The 21,147-nt window shown below is 36.5% G+C and overlaps 1 long non-coding RNA gene across 1 annotated transcript in view; it reads left to right on the forward strand.

Annotated features, from left to right (window-relative positions):
* Nucleotides 1–12,468: 12,468 nt before the first annotated feature.
* Nucleotides 12,469–21,147, forward strand: part of LOC149131201 (uncharacterized) — an 83,842-nt gene continuing 75,163 nt past the window's right edge. The window contains exon 1 of the long non-coding RNA XR_016238198.1: nt 12,469–12,731. This is a non-coding gene — a long non-coding RNA (uncharacterized LOC149131201). The remainder of the gene's footprint in view (nt 12,732–21,147) is intronic.

The following is a 21,147-nucleotide window of genomic DNA, read 5'->3' on the forward strand; positions in this document are numbered from 1 at the left end:
CTTTAAAATTTGCAAAATTTGGGTATTTTAGCCAATCAGAAGCGAGTATTTTACACATCACTGTGAAGTTTTGTTAGCATAGTAGTAGCAAAAAAGAACTCTGTTTCCATAGTAGCCAAAGATGCTGTGCATGCGTGCAAGGAGTGTAAGCACTACGTGTTCTATAATTGTTTTCATAACAATAGGAATTTGATAAGTTTATTGCAAACTTCCGTTCTTGAATTTTTTAAACTAATAAATGTCTGTTTTAAGCAATTTTATGCCTGTTATTTCTAGCAACTCCAGTTGGTTTGCTCGTAGCTTTTAAATATTTAAATTGCTCGCGAATGTTTTAATGTTTTTCACTGTTTTCACTGTTTACTAGCTAGTTTAATGTTTTGACATGCCGGTGCCCCCCCCCCCCACTTTTCTCGCTACTGTGACAGATGATGGAAGAGGTAGCAAACACGTTGTTTTCTGATTGGCTGAAAATTATCAAACTTTGAACACCTGTAACATTTTCGCAATTTTTTTCTGGAATAAATGAATAACAAATTGGAATTCAGCGTAAAAAATTACATCTATATGATACATTAAAAAAAATTTGTTTAAAGATTTCAACATGCAGTGACGATAACTACAAAGATTCCTGACTCAGTTTAGAGCTGGTTGGCTCATTTTCAGTCGCGAGTACCTGGTCACCAGAGCGATAGCCAGAGTCCGTTCCAGCCAGCAATATATTGTAAACAGAGCGACCATCGGTCACTGATTTGCAACAAGCAAAATAACTAGTTGTAAAATCTCAAGAAGAGATCAGAGTAGTAATTATATGAACAAGTAAAGTTAATCGCCACTTCAAAGTAGCTGTTCCATGTTACTACTAGTTTAACCCCAGACATATCTTCCGCCAGCTGGTTATCGGTGCGGCGCTGCACACTGTATATACGGATATAAAAACAATCCTCTGTCCCTTAAAACGCCCACACGTCTTCAACGAAATTCCAAAATATGCCACCGTTCTTTATGCGTGAGATTGTGCACATACCGTAACTTCAAATTCCCCTCATCTACCACGGACAAGACGCTCAATTGATAAAAGCAACTCTAACCATTGCACTTCTGCTACAACAGCACCACCGCTAAAACCAATTCGTAACCCTAAAATCAATTCGTAACCCTAAAATCAATTCGTAACCCTAAAATCAATTCGTAACCCTAAAATCTGCCGCTATTCCCAACACTGGAGATTATATCTGCAGCAATATATGTTCACGCATCTCCCCGAGACTCGACGTACTACCAAGAACAACACTTCTAGCTGTCCCCGAAATCTTCATAGAAACACTCCCTGTTGCAACTGTACTTACCTCTCAACCCAGCGAGAACAAAAACAAAATCGACAGTCCTGGCACGAATTTTTTTTAACAGCTTCGGAAACTGGAGAACATCTAGTAGGCACCGAATTCTCCCTAATCAGGTAAATACTTTTTCATCCATGCGGAACCTAGCAAAAAAGATTCAGAAAAGTAGCTGGGCTATCACACAGCACCAACCCCTGTCACTACCCCAGTATAGAAACTACCATCCTTGCTTCCAAATAAGACATGACTTTTTCAAGCATTAACGCTAGTTTCAAAGTTTTTTGCTGAATACACAAAGCATCAGTCCATTCTTCAACTGAAAAAGATGGAAAGTTCAGTTCATTCACATTCTTTTCTTCGTTCTTACTGAGATTCACCTAAACAACTCTCACTTGGAAGCTGAAATAAAATTGAGGAATTATGCCATCATATGCGCAAACCACTCCGATAAAAGAAATAGAGGAGTTGCTATTTTCTTACACGACTATTTACCGTAGATACAAATGTCTTATTCTACAATGGCTATTGTGAATTAGTGTCTGTGTATAACAAAGCTAATGGTTTAGCAATATTTAGGCTCTATAGGACATACACATGAAATGTATTTGCTTGACGCTCAGTATAAGATTGAAAAAAAGAGTGGGTGTATAACGTTTCGAGTATGGCTCTTCGTCAGAAATAGGAGAAAGGAAAGGTCCAGAGAGAAGGAAAGAAGTCCAAGAAAAGCATATGTATGTATGTATGTATTATGTATGTATGTAGACATATGTGTATGTATATGTATGTAAATATATATCAATAACGTCTAAATATGCTCCACGCCAATTGTAAGGTCATGACATTTAACTGTTTCTGTTAATTGATGTGTTTATCTGTTTCAATACTCAAATTCTAAGTCAATTACGCAATTAGTATCTAACTAAAGCTAACTATCTCCCATGCATCTTCTTTGTATCATTTATTTCCCTATATTCCTTTTCTTCCTCTCTTTTTTTCTTTTCATTGTTTTATTATTTATTTTATATGTACTATTTTTATATATGTATTAGCAGGCATACCCGGCGTTGTTCGGGATTCAGTAGCATAATTGGTGAGTCGCGAAATCCTCCAGTCGTGATATGCCGCTGTTCTTTGGTGGTAATTTCTCCCTTGCAAATATATGTGGCAGCCGTCTGTTCCATATGGAAAAAACAATGGATGCATCAAAGGATCATAGGGCCGATGTAACTCTGAAATTCTCAATCCACCTTGTTTCAACTGAAGAACAATATTTCTATTTTCTGTAGGTTCATTTGACATTAAAATTGCATCTTCAGCCCCTGTTGGTGCATTAAAACGCCGAGTATGTTCTCCATTGGCACGCTTATTTTCCCGAAGTTGATGATAAGTTTGACTTCGGATTCTGGCAGATGGATTCCAACCTTGGACAGATGCATAGTTGCGACCATTGTTGTGGCAAACAAAGAATTGTACTCCTGGGCCTTAACAAAAAGTGTTTGCTGAATTAACTTTCCCCAGCGAACAGTTCTTGAAGTAACTGAAGCAGAGGTGGAAATGGATCCAGTGTAACCTTTCCATTTCCACAGCACATTCCTGGTAATTCTTCAGTAAATTTATTAGCGCCACACTGACAAAGTCTGGTCAGTTCTCCAATTGCAGCTTTGTTACACGGGTCATTTTTGTCATACAGTAATGCAGAACGTTTAGCATTTTAAATTTCACGTTCTTAAATTTTGATACCTGTTTCTCTCAGTAATCAAACGCTGTTGTCTCTCTTCTTCAGACTCATTTCTTCTTGCAACCATATGGCGAAATATATCTTGCCCCTTATTTCTTGATGCTCACCAAAGGTTTCGTTTTGCCGAGACTCTGCCTCTGTCTTTGACTAGAAAGTCGTTCATCCCATACATCACAGCTTTCAGATTGGCGAGACTCTCTTTGTCTTTGGCTTTGCCTAGAAAGTCGTTCTTCCCTTGCATCACAGCTTTCAGATTGACGACGAAGCCTCCTCCTATGTACATGTTGAGTATTTGCATAAGTGGACTTCCTTTTCTGTGCCATAATGGTTGTCTGAAGAAAGATTAGTAAAAAGAAAATGTTAAAAAAGTAGAGACACTCACTAATAATTTTTCCTGACATAATTCTAGTGATGTTTTGTAATAGATAAAATATGTAAATTTGCAGAATTTTTCTATAAAAGAGAGGTAATTTTGTTGTTTTACGTTTAATTAATAGAAAAACCCCGTGATAATAGTGGTTCAAATACTTAAATTATGGGCTTCCAAAATTTGCAATATAAGGGGGTTTAACCCCCATTAGGGTGTCTTATTGTTATTGAAATTTACTGATATTTTGGGAATAGGCATCATTTCTATTCATTTACCTATGGTTTAAATTTCATTTAAATCAATGAGAAAAAATTTTCAATGGAGTGTTTGTACTCCCCTCCGACCCCGGGACCTCTTTGATCAAGATGAAATATACTTATCCAAGTACCCTGGTTAATGTAGTTTCAGAATATATATGGTTAGCAAACAGACTGACAGAGGCTACAACTCTATATATATAAGATAAGATACATGTATACATGTGTAGTAGACAAGCGAGGTTAGATGAATTACGTCCCTTCGCTGGTAAATGCCACCAGGTAGCGTCGCAGCTGACACCTATATATTCCGGTGGCTGTGACTCTCTCTCTTTCTCGCCGCTTGGACACCAAAAAGCACGGATCTTTCTTTCTGTTTGCTTACGCCAGGACAGCGTGCAAGAGCTTCACTGAATTGTTCCGATTACTGCTATTTTCTCTGACAAAGTATACTCGTTATTTACAAAATGTTTTGCTTAAGTCGTATTAATTCCAGTAATTTCTTTAAACTCTTGATGTGAGTATTGTATATATTTTGACTGTGACAAATCGACCCCAGGACTTCTTCTTTGTAAGCCTAGTACTTATACTATCGGTCTCTTGCTGAACCGCTAAGTTACGGGACGTAAACACACCAGCATCGGTTGGCAAGCAATGTTGGGGGAGGGACAAACACAGACACAGACACACAAACATATATATATATATATATATATATATATATACACGCACACGAGGATAAAATTAACTCACAAATGGCTGAGTACTCCACAGACATGCATAACATTAACGTAGTTTTCAGGGAGATTCAGCCTCACACAGAATATGATAATTTAAGTAAGTATAATATATATATATATATATATATATATATATATATATATATATATATATATATATATATATATATAGATAGATAGATACCCTTTAGTGAACATATTGAGAAATGCGCAAAACAAATGCTACCACAATTTATAATCTTTCCGTTCTATCAATGTGCCATTGGAACACCAACACAAATTAGATTAAATCAGGAAACCTTATTCATTGAAAAATATAAGCCAAAATTTGACCATTGCTAACACTTTTAAATGAGGAAACTCACCTCACTGAGAAAAAAATATAGAGCAAAACCTAACATTCTATTCCTTCTAAAGCAAATCATGTTAAATTAAACAAAATCTATCATCTCCAACATTTTCGATTATCTCCCTTATACCGGAAAAAATACCTGATTACCTTCCCCTATCTAGAACTCCATATTAAACACCGGAGCGAAGACACGTTAAGATACAGGTAGAGAAATTTGAAAAGAAAATACGAAACGGTTATTTGTCCAAATACAATGTTTCTATACTCAAAATGTTGTAACATTTTTCTAACATAACGAATTAAATATATACTTTAACCATATAACACAAGCTTTCTATAGTTTTTTCAGTCTTGTTTATTTTTTATACATCCAACCACGTGCTTTCACATACCAACTTTCTCACTTATATATATATATATATATATACGACGGGCTTCTTTCAGTTTCCGTCTACCAAATCCACTCACAAGGCTTTGGTCGGCCCGAGGCTATAGTAGGAGACAGTTGCCCAAGGTGCCACGCAGTGGGACTAAACCCGGAACCATGTGGTTGGTAAGCAAGCTACTTAACACACAGCCACGTGAACATCACTTTCTCTGTTTTTATAATTTCGCAGCCCTCCTCTGCACATCAACACGGGCTAGAAATCTCTATTTGTATATTTTATGATTAAGCAATAAGTATTAGACAGAGATAGAAAACCTTTACTGTCTTCCTGTAGACCATTGTCAAACTGAACAAACAAAATATCTCCGTTGTAAAGCGGAAAAGTGATAACAGAAATGACCCAGATGTAGTTTCTTCTGGACTAAATGTCTATAGATAAATACATAAAATCTATCTTATTTTATTTTACGCTTTTCATTTGTTGAATTTAACAATCTTTGTGTGCTTTTAGATTATAAAAATTGTTTTCACCCCTTTGTAATAACTGCCTCAGTTTAAGCACACGACTTCAGATTAAGCTGCTTGCGAGACGAATACGAATGAGTACGACTCCGAAATTTGTTCTTTCTTTCTCTCTTTTACATCTTATTTTTTCTTTTATTCGCCTTTTTATTTACTCTTTTACTCTTTTACTTGTTTCAGTCATTTGACTGTGGACATGCTGCAGCACCGCCTTTTAGTTGAGCAAATCGACCCCCCCCCCCCCCAGGACTTATTCTTTGTAAGCCTAGTACTTGTTCTATCTGTCTCTTGCCGAACCACTAAGTTACGGGGGCGTAAACACACCAGCATCGGTTGTCAAGCTATGTTGAGGGAACAAACACAGACACGCAAATATATACATATATACGATGGGATTCTTTCAGTTTCCGTCTACCGAATCCACTCACAAGGCTTTGGTCGGCCCGAGGGTATAGTAGAAGACACATGCCCAAAGTGCCACGCAGTGGGAATGAACTCGGAACCATGCAGTTTGTAAGCAGCTACTTACCACACAGCCACTCCTACGCCTATTAATGTATTTATTTGTATTTTGCATTTCCTACGAAAGTAATGTGTGCAACAGATTTCTGCGCATGACTGGCCTAAAAACAAGTTCAAGTGGTCTTGCGTTCAAATAACAGGTATTCTTAAGTAGACATAATTTTCCATTAAATCTAAATGACCAGTGCCTCGTGAGGTAAATTTGGTCGGCAGAAATTCATAGTGGATCTTGCATACATGAAGTGGATTCGATCCACCATACTAGTCCAGTTACATGTTGACGACTCAGTGAGAACGAAGTCTGGCTGACCAGCTAGAACCTTGGCCAGAGGGAGAAATGAAGTTTACTGTCAGCAACTGTGAGACAATGTCTCACACCCTACAACTTTCACTAGCTCTAATTCTGTTCTCTTACAACATCATTCTATCTCTCTCTGTAATTACTACTAAACATTGAAGAGGACACAAACACAAACTTTACTTCGCATGCTTTTGAATTTTTCATAACCTGCCCGTCGAGGCAACGTATTGTAATGTAACGGTAAATAAATACTTTCTTAAAACTCCATCCTACAACATGGCGTTATAACTACACAAAAACCTTATCGTTACAATTGGTGACCCTCGACTTCAACTAAAAACGTTATCGTTACAAACTGGCGATCACGACGTTGCACCATATAAACACATCGCTACAACAATAAAATCCAACCGTTTACAATTGGATTGTTCCACCGTGGGAAAAGTTCTGTTGCAGTGTTAATTTAAATTTGGCTATGGTGGATCGAATCCACTTCATGCATGCAGATAGATATGTGTGTGTGTAAAACTAATAATGGTTGAAGTGGTATTAATATCATAAAGGCAATCTTTACACACACACACAGAGAATATGTTAAGGCTGGTCCCTTTGAATTACAGCTACAACTCAAGACATATATATATATATATATATGAGAGAGAGAGAGAAGAGTGAGTTGTGACTCAAAGGAAGGTGGTGTTTGTTTTGTGTGTTCAACCCCACTATTTACTGACTTATATATATATATATATATATATTGTGATATTGAAGGAGTGAGTGTCTTTATTATTATTATTGGCGTAATGATCTCTCAAGTGCCTAAGAGCATTCTACCTGATGAATCACCATCACACAACTATTGCCGAATCATATTTATCAATAATATTAATACGCTGTTTGTTTTTGTACGTACCTGCTGTGTGCATCACACTTACTTCAAAGAAATGGCAAAGCGAGAGAGAGGAAGTAAGAGAGTGAATGAGAGAGAAAGTGAGAGAGAAAGAGAGACAGTGAGTGGTGACAGCGTTCATCGCAAGAGAAGTAGATACATAGATACATATAAACATTGTTAAATCAAAGAGAAAGGGTGAAAGTGAGAGAGACAGTAGATACATAAACCGAAAGAAAAGTTTATACATGGATACATATACACTACAAATATTGGATGTCAATTTCATTTTTTATTAGCACACGAAGATAAAATTAACTTACAAATGACTGAGTACTCCGCAGACATGCATAACATTAATGTAGTTTTCAGGGAGATTCAGCCTCACACAGAATATGTTAAGGCTGGCCCCTTTGAATTACAGCTACAACTTAAGACATATATATACATATATATACATATATATATATATATATATATATATATATATATATATGAGAGAGAGAGAGAAGAGTGAGTTGTGACTCAAAGGAAGGTGGTGTTTGTTTTGTGTGTTCAACCACAGCAAATATTGGATACCATATCCTAAACAAAAACTGTCTAATACATTCGTATTAGTGGTTACAGCTACTGGATCTTTCTGATTTGCCGGGCAACACTTTTCATTAATGTTTTATGTAGTGTTTTTGGTACCGAAACACTTCCAAACTTCGTATACTTGTATATTTTGTGTTATAGAACAGATAAAAATTTTTGTATTCGAAGTTATTTCATGTAAAAAATTGTCGTATTTCGGTAATTTCAATCAATCACTGACGTCTATTGAGGTGAAAACAATTACTGCCGTGGAATGTAAATAACATGTTCTAACGGTGTCATGGGATCTTTTCCGTTGAATAAAATTAGTGCCGTAGTTTGTCAACAACAACTACCCGTGTTACTCTTATTTATGACATCGTTTGTGCGTTTTTACTGGTTTTAGCTTTAGGGTTTTAGGGTTCGGGTTTTAGGGTTAGGGTTATGAGTATTTTTGCCATAACCTCACTCATAACCCTAACCCTAAAACCCTATAAATCATAACCCTAACCCCAACCCTAAAACCCTAACCCTAACTCTAAAACCCGAACCCTAACCCTAAAACCCTAAACCCTTACTAGGGAATAATGATATAATTAAACAGGGAATAACACTCTTGACACCGGTAAAAATTATTGTTTACAAAAACAGCAGTAACTATATTCAGCTGAATAGACGTCAGTGATTGGTTGAAATTACAGAAATACGACAACTTTAACATGAAATAACTTGCGATGTAAAAAATTTTGAAAAAGATGCTTTATGTGACCCATTCTACCAGTATCCCAAGTTTGAAAGTGTTTCGTTAAGAAAACAAGTGGTACCCGTCAAATCCGAAGGATCCCAGCTACTTCACCCCTTTTATGTTTGTCTGTCCTTCTTCGTCCCCTCTTTGTAATGCCTTTATGGCAAATATTTATGAAATAAAGTAGCTTGCTTAGTGGCAGTGTGGTAAGTAGCTTGCTTACGAACCACATGGCTCCGGGTTCAGTCCCACTGCATGGCACCTAGTGCAAGTGTCTTCTACTATAGTCTCGGGCCGACCGAAGCCTTGTGAGTGGATTTGGTAGACGGAAACTGAAAGAAGCCCGTCGTACATATATATATATATATATATGGGAGAATGTACGAAAAAACAACAGACGAGGACAGGTGGTGTAAATAACAAAAGGATGTATTAGTATGACGCTCGGGAATATATATATATATATATACATATATATATATATATATATATATATGTGTGTGTGTGTGTGTGTCTGTGTTTGTCCCCCCACCCCAACATCGCTTGACAACCGACGGTGGTGTGTTTACGTCCCCGTAACTTAGCGGTTCGGCAAAATAGACTGATTGAATAAGTACTAGGCTTACAAAGAATAAGTCCTGGGGTCGATTTGCTTGACTAAAGGCGGTGCTCTAACATGTCCACGGTCAAATGACTGAAACAAGTAAAAGAGTAAAAGAGAAATACGCTTACAAGATCTCAAAAAAACACTGTTACAACGCCAATATTCCTCCACACTCATAGATCTTGGAATAAAACGTGCCAAGGAACTTGACAAAAACACACTAAAAACCAACCAACATAATAACACACCCAACCCCAAAATACTTCCATACATCTCCACCCATAACCCCAATAACATCGAAGCATTCACCACAATTAAACAAAACCTCCCCTTACTCACCACAGACCCGAAAATGAACAATATCATTAATACACACAAAGTCCTTAAATGCAAAAGGCAACACAAATCTTTGAAAACATTATTAACCAATTCCAAACTACATACACCACTTCCACCCCCATCAGTTAAAAAATGTGCACGCCCTAATTGTGGCACCTGCCCCTACCTACTTGAAGGCTCTGAATTTACCTTCAAACGAGGAATAAAGTTTAAAATTAAAACCAATTTCTCTTGTTCCTCGAGTAACCTCATTTATGTCCTTACTTGCGCAGGTTGCCAAAACTTCTATATCGGACAGACGAGCCTCCCATTACGTAGAAGAGTAGCTGTCCATAAGGAACAAATAAACCCCCCTCAATACCGCCAAATTCCACTCAGTGGCCACATAGACTCTTGCGCCAGAAACAAAAACCCTAAATTCATTATATTCCCTTTCTATCAATGTAAAGACAGAATCTCCACACAAGAAAGAATCAACAAGGAGAATCTTTTCAGAGAGAAATTCCAACCATTTCTTAACACACACACCCCTCAGTGACCTTATTTCTCTATGAACAGACACAAACTTCCTGTTTGGAAAAAAAGAGTTCATAACTCTAACTAAAAACACTTGTCTCCCCTTACACACACTTCCTGTTTTGACACCACATTTCCTGCTTAACACAAACTTTTAACCCTTTTTTTAAAACCTAACAAAACTCTCAACTCTCATGCATCCTTATTTTTCCTACCAATTTATACATGAACTACTATTGAACTACAAAAGCTCAAAGACAATATAATGTATGGGTATATTTATTATTTTTTTTATATATTATTGTTTTATATATTATTTTCTTCATTTTGTACTTTTTTGTACTTCTTTGTAAAAAAACATTTTCATTCTCCTTCTTCTTGATAATTTGCTTCTCGCAATGAAAACCGGTTAGAAAAAATCTTTATTAAATTATGCTTCCAGTTCAGCATTCTGGCTTTTTTTCATTTTCCTATATATATATATATATATATATATATATATATATATATATATATATACTGTATATACATATATAAACTGTATATATATATATATATATATATATATATATATATATATATATATATATATATACACCATATATATATACTGTATATATATACACACATATATATACTGTATATATACTGTATATACAGTATATACATATATATACTGTATATATACAGTATATACATATACTGTATACTGTATATACAGTATACTGGCGTTCAATTACATAATAATATAAATAATATATCAAGTCAGTTTTATCTTAATAATTTTGATGCGCACTCTATAGATCTTTTTACACTTTCGTTTTTCTCTCTTTCTCTCTCTTATTCTTTTACCTCTTCTCCCACTATTCTATCCTATTACTCTGTCACTCTCTCTCCCTTGTTCACGTGACCACCGGCCATATTCTTTGTAAGCCTAGTTCTTATTCTATCCGTCTCTTTTGCCGAACCGCTAAGTTACGGGGACGTAAACACACCACCATCGGTTGTCAAGCGATGTTGGGGGAACACACACACACACACACACACACACACACACACACACACACACACACACACACATACATATATACATATATTTACACCGGGCTTTTTTCAGTTTCCGTCTACCAAATCCACTCACAAGACTTTGGTCGGCCCGAGGCTATAGTAGAAGACACTTGCCCAAGGTGCCACGCAATGTGACTGAACCCGGAACCATGTGGTTGGCAAGCAAGCTACTTACCACACAGCCACTCCTATATTATATATTATATATGTATAGACACATAATGCGGCGTACGTACACTTTTGGTCTCCTGTATGTAAGTACACACACACACACACACATATGTAAATTCTGTACGACTCTTTTACTCTTTCTTTTAGCCCCTTTCACACTCTCTTCGTTCTTTTCACTTTTTCTTTTTCTCGCTCCCACCCTCTCTCACACTTCCTGGCCTTCCCTTCATCCTCATCACTTTCCTTCTTCCTTTACCTCACTCTGTCCATTTCTTTTTTCTCTCTTTGTCACCCCTCCTTAATTCTTCAATCCCTCTACCACTATCTCTCTCCTCTCTCTCCACGTGACCGGTGTTCGGCCAAGCCTGTCCTTTCTTTCTTGGTTCGACTATCATCCGTGTAGTATCCCTTATATTCCTTCCCATGACTTTCATCTTCTATGTTCCTGCTGTAAGGCACTTCTACACGTTAGCTTAATTTAATTTGTCCTTAGTCGAAAGACACCTGTTGTTAACGTCCTGTTGTTTGTATTTGTAATTGTGTACTATTTCTCCGTTTTTTCTTTCGTCCTTATTTTCGTATACATTCGCTTGCTTTCTTTCAAATAATCTAGTGCTCTTAGCTTAGATTTTCTTGGGGCTGGCCAGATTAGAGCAGTCTCGAGAGTAACCGGCCGAAACTGCAAAGACGATCTGGTACTCGACTGAAGATTGAAAGCTTCGCATGACCTGGCCTCGTTTTTTCTTGTCCTTTTTTGTATCGTCTAACTGTCTAAATGTTTTGTTGCCGCCTGTTACGTTCTTGTTCCATTTTTTATTTTGTTTATATATATATATATATATATATATATATATATATGGTCATGTGACAGGCTTGATAATTGTTTGCCTGTCTGAGACCTTGTTGCTTGTATGCTTGTATTCATATTAAAAATAACACTCTTAAAACTTTTCTGTAGAAGCAATGGAGCAAAACGTCGTAAATTTTAAATTACTGATTGACACTGTCAGAGCAATACAAAAGCATACACAATTAACACTCTTTTACATACGTTCATATCTATAAACGAAACAGTTTAAACCAGTCGCGGGCAAACCGCGTGGGCGACTTTTTAAATACCACGCCTAACGAAAACATTTTCTTCAATTTTTTTTTGTGGGGGTAAGGGAGTGGGCTGGTAATGAGTCATGCATGACTCATGTAGCTCGCTAGTCGAAAAAAGGTTGTCCATGCCTGCTATGAATTATAAAAGCTGAAGAAAAACACAGAAATTTGTTTGTCATCGAAGAGCAGGTAAGTACAAGTCTAGTTTATTAATTAACTAGTTGACAGATAATAAAATAAAGGAATGAAATACAACCAAACGTATTTTTATTTCAAAATGACATCCAAAAGCACAACAAGTGTTTCAATGCACGATTTCATGTTTAAAAAAAAATCTTTCAAAACGAACGCAAAAACATAACTCTCTATAGTTCATAATAGTCGAGAATGTGAAAGTTCAAATGCTCTCTATACTTCAGTGTACGAGAAATTTGATAACAGTAACATAGGTGGGTGTTTTTTCGAGTGTGCAAATTGATTTCTGTTTTTACTCCATGCTACAAAATCCGGGCTACTTTTTCGGTCGAAATAACAAGGTCGCATGCAAACGAAAGACTGGGTGTTTTTTTGTGTGCGTAAATTTTTTCCTGTAATTACACTAATTGACGTTACCCGGGTTAATTTTTCGCGCGTCACTCTGTGTTATATTTGAATATTAAAAAAAATAAATAATGAGGACAATTTACTTAATGAATTTAAGTGTCTGTGTAAAGCTGGAAAGTCATGACAGATTGAAAAAGTATCATCAGAAAAAAAACAAAAAAAAAACATAAACAATCGTAAGACGCAAGCGTGGCTGTGTGACAAGTTTACTTCCCAATCACACGGTTCCGAGTTCAGTCCCACTGAATGGCACCTTCTACAATAGTTCTGGGTCGACCAAAACCTTGTGAGTAAATTTGATAGACGGAAACTGAATAAAGCCCATCGTGTATATATATATATATATATATAGCAAAGGAAAAATAAGTATGTACCTGAAATAATATTGGTCTTCTAATTGCAAGTACTTTTTCCTCTCACAAGTACATTTGTATATCACCTATAATGTATTTGTATTTATATTTAACCTCCTACCTTACATTCATTTACCAGGAAAATACATTCGCTACTATTCTAAAATTATTAGATCTAGTCAGCTAAGTTCAAATCAAGCCCTCCCCTCCATAACCACCACCATCTGCCGTCTAAATTCTGAACGGTATTTCTGCTCGTCTCTCTTCGAACCATAATCTTTAACAAGGTATGCTGCCCTTATATCTGTACTTAATTGCCCCTATTTCTTTTGTCTTGACTTCGCTTCTTGCTATTCATGTCTCCAACCCCAGGGTGATAAAACGAATATCAGTAAAACATAAAAAAAAATACATATTATTCCCTACGCACTATCTTTAGTCGTTGATAACGAACCACAGGTTTGTGGCCATAAATCTTGTCTCTCCCCACCCACTAACTAAATTCCTTATACCCTTCCACCCCTTTGATAGTTCTGTTTCCTTACCCGTCGGACTTCCTAGAGTATATCAAACAACGCGAGATTTGGACCAATCCCAAGGAGCTAAATACTCACAGCAGTGGATTTTCTCTGCATGCGGGGCCAAAATATCTCACTGGATTGCTTCAGTACCCAGTATATGGATCCGACTAAAGGATAAATCAACCCAACCTGGTGCACACCATTTAAGTACCCGATTCTCTCCAGAATCCTTTATATTATGTGTGTGTGTGTGTGTGTGCATGCGTGCGCGCGCCTTTGTGTATGTGTTTGTTCCTCACCATCGCTTGACAACCGGTGCTTGTTTGTTTACATCTCCGTAACTTCGCTGTTCGGCAAAAGATACCGATAGAATAAGTACCAGACTTTAAAAAAATAGATAACTAGTGAGGACAAAGATTCATCAAGGCGGTGCCCCAGCGTGGAGGCCGTCTAATGGCTGAAAGAAGTAAAAGATAAAAGATAAGAAAGCAGTAGGAAAAAAGAAACAAAAAGAGGGGGCAAAAACAAAGAACAGGTAATCGCCATAAACAGGATGGTTTTATTTACGATTATTAAATCCTTGCGAATGAATTATAAATTCATAAATGTTTTTTAGGTATACAATGTTAGGATCACCTTATATTCGGTCATATTGTACACAAACAAAATATTACGCAGTTGACAAGAGTTAAGCAGAAACCGATCCTATCGTTGAATGTGGAGTGTGGTGCTTGAGATTATAGAGGAAACAGAAGAGGTGAGAGGCTATGTAAACAAACATGTGCAGACATATTTATCCATACTAGCGTTCCCAACCCATTTCTACTTAGCCTTGACCTATTGACAATATTTTCACGCGATCGTCTCCCCAGCCCTATCAACTTTCCCAGGACTACATCAAACTCGAAAACACGTGTGTGTGTATACACATACACACACACACACACACACACACACACACACACACACACATATATATATATATATATATATATATATATATATATATATAATACAAAAGATATATATGCATGTATACACACGTATATGCATATACTTTCATCTACATGTGTATATAGATGCATATCAGGGTACAGGACGTTAGAACAATGAACTACAGACAACGGAACGAACACAGGAAAACAGAAAGCCACTTGGAATTATTCATCAGCTGCCTCTATTCTAACTCGACGTTTCGAAGATAAGGCAGGACGTACTCTAGAATAGTCTCTTCCTGAGTAGTGGATCAACCAACTAAACAGAGGATTCCAAGGTGGCAAACGTAAACCAAGACAGGAAAAATTGGACAGTGAAAACAACATAAAAAAGCCGTACGGCCAAACGCGAATCTGGTGTAGAACGCTAGTAGTTCGTCTTGCCTTCACAGCGGCTGGAGTGAAAAGAAAGTTGACCACAGGTCACACGAGAGCAGAGGGGATGGTGGAGGGAGGAAGTGGAACAAGGAGGAAGAAACAGGAGTGTATAGCAGTGAAGTAGAAGTTAGAATAACAGAAAGAATCAGAGCGAGACGGGGAGATGGGTAAGAAGAAAGATAGATAGGTAGATAGAAGGATAGATAGAAAGATAGAGGAAGACAGATAGATAGATAGAGTCACGTCAGAATAATAAAGTACAGTCTTACTTGCAAAATGGACGTGTGCGTTCAATGATGTAATAATACAAAAAATATATATGCATGTATACACACATATATGCATATACTTTCATCTACACGTGTATATAGATGCATATCAGGGTACAGGACGTTAGAACAATGAACTACAGACAACGGAACGAACACATAGGAAAACAGAAAGCCACTTGGAATTATTCATCAGCTGCCTCTATTCTAACTGGACGTTTCGAAATATATATATATAACACCTATTCGGTAGCCAGATAACTGAAGAGATGGCGGCGTGGGTTTCCGCTCCGGCATCCGAAACTTGGAGTTTTATCATGGCTACCGAATAAGTGTCACATATTTTTACAGATAAATCCCTCTATTTACATAATATCGAGGTCTCTTTCTTTCTTTTGTTGTCTTTTCTATCAATATATATATAAAATTTATTAATAAGGGTAGAAATTGATATTAATCAATTAAAACCAGTGGTCTAGCATATTAAAAAAATCCGAAGATTAAAATTATATTACATGCAAAAATAAGAGGAATGACCAGCAAAAGTGGACTCCTATACGCTAGAAATACCAGGTGAAACCATGGTACGTAGGTTAATCGTTTTTTTTAGTATTTTTTCATTTGTCTTGCCCTTTTACAGTCTGTTGTGTCGCTAATTTTTTACTGAGAACATATTTCTTCGTGGTTAGATGATTCGGCATCTATTTCTAGCATATAGGAGTCAACTTTTGCTGGTCGTTCCTCTTATTTTTGTATATATGTATATATATATATATATATATATATATATATATATATATATATATATATATATAATTCTTTGTCTGTTCCCTTTGCATTCTCAAACAGCTCGACCAAATCAAATCAAATTTTACAAGGTAATAGTATTACACCCCGCGAGTGTCAACATGTTATGAAGGTTATGCAGCAAAAGCAAACTCCTCCAGAAACAACACTCTCTGCTTCCTTTAAACTCTGTAATCAGGACTCATTTACTGCAACATCACTCTACCAACAAGTCCCAAACTTCTATACATGGATTCAAACTAATAAGATATGCAAGAGGAGGGCAAGAAGGAGAGATGTTGAAGGGATGGCCAGGAATTGAGAAAGATGATGCACTTGGAAGGGTCTATATTGTACATCCAAACAACTTTGAATGCTATTTTCTTCGCATTTTAATTCATGTAGTTAGAGAACAAAGTCTTTTCAAGATCTGAGAATGGTCAATGGTCAACTATATGAAACTTATCGTGAATCATGTCACAGACAAGGACTGTTAGAAAATGATTCTCACTTGGATGATTTGTTAATTGAAGCTGCCGTTTCAAGTTCTGCCACTCAGCTGAGGAATTTATTTGCAATAATGCTTCGCACAGGTCACCTGTCCAATCCTAAACAGTTACAGGAGAATTACATGCATGAACACAAGCATGTTCTCAATCGTGCTCAAAAGGAAAATCCAAACCTTGACCTTCAATTAAATGACAACATTCTCAATAAGACTTTGATACTGCTTGAGAATAAACTCCATCAAAAATTCCTCTCATATCTACAGATGTTCCATTTGAATTTAAGATGCTTCAGTTTCCATTTAAACTAAGTTTTGCTATTTCAATCAACAAATCTCAAGGTCGGTCCCTCAAGGTCGGTCCCTCAAGGTAGTTGGACTTGATCTCTCTACTACAGGCTTCTCCCACGGCCAACTCTATGCTGCTTGCTCACGAGTTAGAAGCAGTAACAATTTATTCATTGGACACCAACCAAAAATTATACAATGAATATTGATTACCCTGATTGACATATTTTCAGTTCTAAATTCTATTAGCATTACAATTTGGATTTTAAAACATAAAATATAGATATTTTAAAGTAATTATGAGAAAAATATATATACATCTTCATATGTATTGTTTACTCATCTGAATAAGAACAGCAATAACCCGGGCAACGCCGGGTCATTCAACTGTTTTATATATATATTGGCTTCGAACAATATGGATGGTCTCATCACATTCTACAAACCTCATTTATGACTTTTGATCTTATTAGAAAACAAAGGAAAACATTGTATATAAATAAAGTGTCTATATTTACAGCATTTGCAAAAATTTATACACATATTCTGTGGTACAGTATGGCATTGAAACAAAATAAATTTCGCATCTGGGATTGTAGCTCGTCTTCTGTTCACGAAGATGTGTTGATACCTCTCTATACATAGTGTTGAGAAAAATTTATAGCTATATTCTGTACACATACACACACGCACACGCGCGCACAGAGTTACGTACAAGCATGCATACACACATACTGGTGCAAAATATGGCTGAATTTGGGATATTGGAAAGTGAATGCAAATACTTAACTCATATGCTACAAATAATCACGATATCTGGAACAATAAAAATCTGCAAGACCTTCCTGTGATTTAAAAGATAATGGTTAAATGAAGATACTTTCCTTTACAACTTTGCTATCATGTAGGGGACTGGTCAAAATTTACTCTAAAAAATTGAAAAGAGAAAGAGAACATACATACATACATACATACATACATCAGACAGACAGACTGATAGAAAGACAGTCAGACAGACAGACAGAAAGACAGACAGACAGAAAGACAGACAGACAGACAGAAAGACAGATATTGTTTTCGCTGAAGGCAGCCTTCGACTTTTTGTATCCAAAGAATTTTTTGTTTTATCTACTTCAATTTCTACTGTTAAAAATTAATTGTGTGTGTGTGTGTGTGTCTGTGCGCGCGCGCGTATGTGTGTGTGAGAGAGAGAGAGAGAAATTGCTTCCTGGATTCATAGTCAAGAATCGAAACCTTAACCTAGATTTTCCAATGCCATCTTTTTGTTTCCGCATTGGGATACAAGAAGACGAAGATAGCCTTCGACTTTATCTAGCGAAAGAGTTTTTATTTTATCTACTTTAATTTCCGTTGTCAAAAATGAATATATATATATATATATATATATATATATATACGGTTTAGATATAGATTCAAGGCTTGAATATGGTACTTATGCGAAGGCACCCGAATATCACATCCCAAAAGGATGGGTGATTAAAATCAAATAATAAGCAACACGGATTTCAAAAGTGATTGCAGTACGCACGTTTCATGCTACTTCAATTTATTTAAGTAATGTGAGCATTACCTTAAATGCAATATGAAGAGCAATCTTCAGCTGCACGAAAAAATGTAGGAAAAAAAGACATATTACAAATGTGGCAACATATTAAAACCAAGTGGGAGAGAGCAGAGGAAGAATATATAAGTCCATCTTGACATAGCAGGGTCTATCAGGCTAGTCTATCAGGCTATATATATATATATAAATTTGACATGGGCGATTCTTTTTTGTCTTGGGATTCACGGTCAAACGGTTGGGTGGAATTGCGCGAAAAATTACACAGATTTGTAGAATGATCCGGTGGTGATGCTGGGCTTTGTATTTTTTCATAGCTCTCTTGGTTACCGAGATAATCTACTATAATCATAATCTGCTGTTTATGAATGAGAAAAGAAGGGGTGATACATGAATAAGGAAGGATGGGGTGATGTCATATTTGGTAGTGGGATGATGAAAATTGTACGCTGAAAAAAATGAACCAAACAGCGTTTCAACTCTGTGTGAATATATGTATGTGTATGTGTATGTGTATGTGAATGTATGTGTGTGTACATGCATGTGTGTGTTTGTGTGCGCGCGTGTGCGCGCGCAATGGAAGTGGGATAGTTCATCTTTGTTCGCTTAGTATTTGGGTTTATTTTTTGATTTGGTTGAATCTTGGTTGTTTCTTTTTTTTGTTGATCAGTTATTTTTAGCGTTTTGACAGTCTCTGGAATGGTCCGTTATTTCGAGAGCCCCTTATTTCAGAGTAACCATAAATAAGTGTAAGTTGTGTGTAAAAGAATCCCTTAAGTAATTTGGACCAAAAACTTTAAATAGATTTATTGAGGTGATCCCTTTTTGTAACCATAGGTTTTCGTCCACCTTTTTGAAAGTATATAGAAATAAAAATAGATGTAATAAAATTGTTTAGCGTTACGGGGATTTGAAACCGGCGAAGTTAAATTTCTGTTAACTACAGCCACCTGAGTGTTTAGCAATAGTCTCTCTCTCTCTCTCTCTCTCTCTCTCTCTCTCTCTCTCTTTTATCTATAGAAAATTTGGACTGGTCCGCTGATGGGTTCTTCTTAAATTATATAAGCTTTTCATTAAAAGTTTTGATCTGTGCATGTTTCATGTTTATCCTGATGAGGGGGTCATCGCCGTGATGCATTTTTATGTAAATGAACTGCGGTGGTGAGCTCCCGAAATGGTCATAGATATATGCGAATGTTGAATTTGACCTGTGATATCTGTTTATTATGAACTTTGGACGTACTTGTGTGAGGAAAGTAAAAGACTTTTTCAAATATTCTAAAAAAAAATTTTTTTTATAAGATTAAATGTTTGAGGGGTGGTGGGAAGCGAATTACCGGTAACCCTAAAGACATAAAACGAAATTCGGAAAAGGACAAATTCATAACAGGGTTACCGGTAATTTGCGTACTACATTCCACATTACATTTTGAAAATTTCTTCTTCTGATCTTAATGCTGCGATTTGTGATACATCAGTACGCCAAATTATGATGGCGTACTGATGTATGCACAGAGTGTAGTAATACCTGAAATATTGCAAAAGAAAATGTTGCGGGAATTCCTTGTTGGACATCCTGGTATTTCGAGGATGAAAGCTTTAATGTATAGCTACGTGTACTGGCCAAAAATAGATAGAGAAATCGAAAATTTAGTGTAAGTCTGTAGAGGATGAGCCCTAGTAGCAAAATTACCAACGATGAAATATGAACTTTGGTCAAAAGTAGACGTTCCGTGGTCGAGACTACATATCGATTTCACTGGTCCCTTAAACGGTTCATACTACTTAAAGGTAGTTGATAGTTTCTCTTAATGGCCAGAAATTTGTAAGTGTAAAAAGCCAACCTCCTCAGCTGCGACTAACTTTCTACATGAGCTGTTTGCGAGATTTGGTGTCCCAGATGCGATAGTGTCTGACAATGGAACGCAGTTAGTGTCTTTTGAGTTTAAAAAGTTTTGTAAAACATTCGCTGTAGAACATGTAACTACACCGCCATACCAACCTAGATCTAGCGGACAAGCTGAACGCCTTGTCTATATGTTTGAGAGAGTCCAATGAAATTTGAATAAGGAAGTCACGGATGAGGTAGCTCTACAACAATTCTTAAGAGTATACCGTGTGACACCAAATTTAAACACACCAGTAGGTATGTCACTAGCGGAGCTGATGTTTGCAAGGAAAATAAAATCAGTCTTCGACAAATTACTACTTGGTAAGAAATGAGAAATTGCAATGGATAAATGTATTTGTCCAGGCATATAAGAACGGAAAACAAAGTTGGGAAGATGGCGTGATTACCAAACGGATGGGGAAAATGCTATACTT

Source organism: Octopus bimaculoides, chromosome 24, assembly GCF_046866305.1.
Source record: "Octopus bimaculoides isolate indiv1 chromosome 24, ASM4686630v1, whole genome shotgun sequence".
NCBI classification, from domain to species: domain Eukaryota; kingdom Metazoa; phylum Mollusca; class Cephalopoda; order Octopoda; family Octopodidae; genus Octopus; species Octopus bimaculoides.